This window comes from Theobroma umbraticum, unplaced genomic scaffold (genome assembly GCF_002168275.2).
Source record: "Theobroma umbraticum cultivar Fairchild unplaced genomic scaffold, ASM216827v3 scaffold_55.0, whole genome shotgun sequence".
Lineage (NCBI taxonomy): Eukaryota > Viridiplantae > Streptophyta > Magnoliopsida > Malvales > Malvaceae > Theobroma > Theobroma umbraticum.
Genome location: NW_018397270.1, coordinates 4,322,193 through 4,323,866, shown reverse-complemented (window position 1 = coordinate 4,323,866; position 1,674 = coordinate 4,322,193). Strand labels below are relative to the sequence as shown.

At 31.7% G+C, this 1,674-nt stretch overlaps 1 pseudogene; it reads right to left on the bottom strand.

Moving 5' to 3' along the window:
• Nucleotides 1–1,674, bottom strand: part of LOC110426268 (phenylalanine N-monooxygenase pseudogene) — a 6,877-nt pseudogene that overhangs the window by 2,659 nt on the left and 2,544 nt on the right.

Sequence of the window (1,674 nt, the reverse complement as noted above, 5' to 3'; positions counted from 1 at the left end):
TAATATGATTGAGAATGAGAGAAAGATGTGTATAGAGTTGTAGGGTTTATAAGATCAGGTATGTACGTAGGCATCTCACGAGGCCAAGGGAGAGTACTTACAGGTGCGAATATTTGATGTTTAGCTAGGCTTTCTTGAGATCGAGTGAAGCTAATCATGTGTGTGAGTTTACAAGAACGTGTTCAATGAGATCGAGCGAGAATACTCAAATTTGTTTAGTTTGAGTTTGGATTGTTAATTATCGAGTCAATGTTTGAGTATTGTTAATTTGATAATTTTTCAACGGAATATTTCGTCAGAATTTTTATTTTTTCTAACGGAATTAATGTAATACAGCACATAAAATTATGTACTTTTTTTTATAAAATTTTGGCAAAAATTTTCAACTAAAAATATTCTCGATAATACTTTTACCAACAAAATTTTCAATGAAATTATAAAATTTTTTAACAGAAAATTCCTTCAGAAAAAATATAATTTTTGATAGTGAACTGATTAATTGATCCCAAAAGCATTTCATATCACCATTTTTATTGAAACCATAGATGAAAGAGGCAGAGAAGAGGGCACTTCCCATGAGACCTGGATATGTGACCATGGATATTAGCTTGAGCTGTAATGGAATTGACCATGAAAGTAGCCAAATTCTAGCAAGGTGAGAGGAATTATGATTGTGCACGAAATAATTTTCGCACGACTGGTGGATTTTGTCCCTCTGACTATTCGTGGACATAGGCGAATTGAAGTGTGAATATAGACAAATCACATGAAATCTTATATGCGGCTAACATTGAAAGATATTATCCATGAAGTCAAAACCTATATGTGGCTAACATTGAACCATATTATCCATGAAATGAAAACTCAATCATATGTGGCTAACATTGAAAGCTATTATCCATGCAGTCAAAACTTAGTTATATGTGGCTAACATTGAAAGATATTATTCATGAAATGAAAGCGAGATGAGCGTAATTTTGGGACCGAAAGTAGAAGCTGTTATCAGAGCATAGCCAGACAAAACATCGAAAACATGTTGAAAACATTCTAAACATGGGCAGCCTCGCTTTATGCGTGATCCGTCTCACACATGGATGGGGTCATGTTTAACAGCTCCATTGCACCACGTACGTACTTTTTTAAAAAAATAAATTATTTATATCGTTACTTAATTTTCTTATATCTCTGTTGGCTATGGCTTCATGCACCATGTATGTAATCTCTAAAATTACATTTTATTCATAATATAATTAAAAATTTATACAGTATAGTCAAATTTATAAAAATATCGTAAAAAAGAAAACAAAATTACTAAAAATGTTTATAATAATATATTTTAAATATATCCAACAGTAACTATCATTTTCTTTTATCTTAAGCTTTGGTCTGTCTTGTGTTACATATTCCTTGGGACCTTGATTTTGATCTTTGTCATGTGATTATAGGTTTGCTTAAGATTTAACCTGAATTTATTTCGATGTTTATTTATACTATCTTTTTCTTATAAGTAAAACTTGATGCTATTCACACATAACTAATAATGTTACATTTAAAGGACAAGACAAAGCCACGAAGGACACAAAAAAGGTGACCCTTTCTTATCATCAGTCAAAGATTTCTTTTGCCGACCAAAAACCCCAAGGAAATGAGAATCTCGTAGGTGGAAAACTTGCT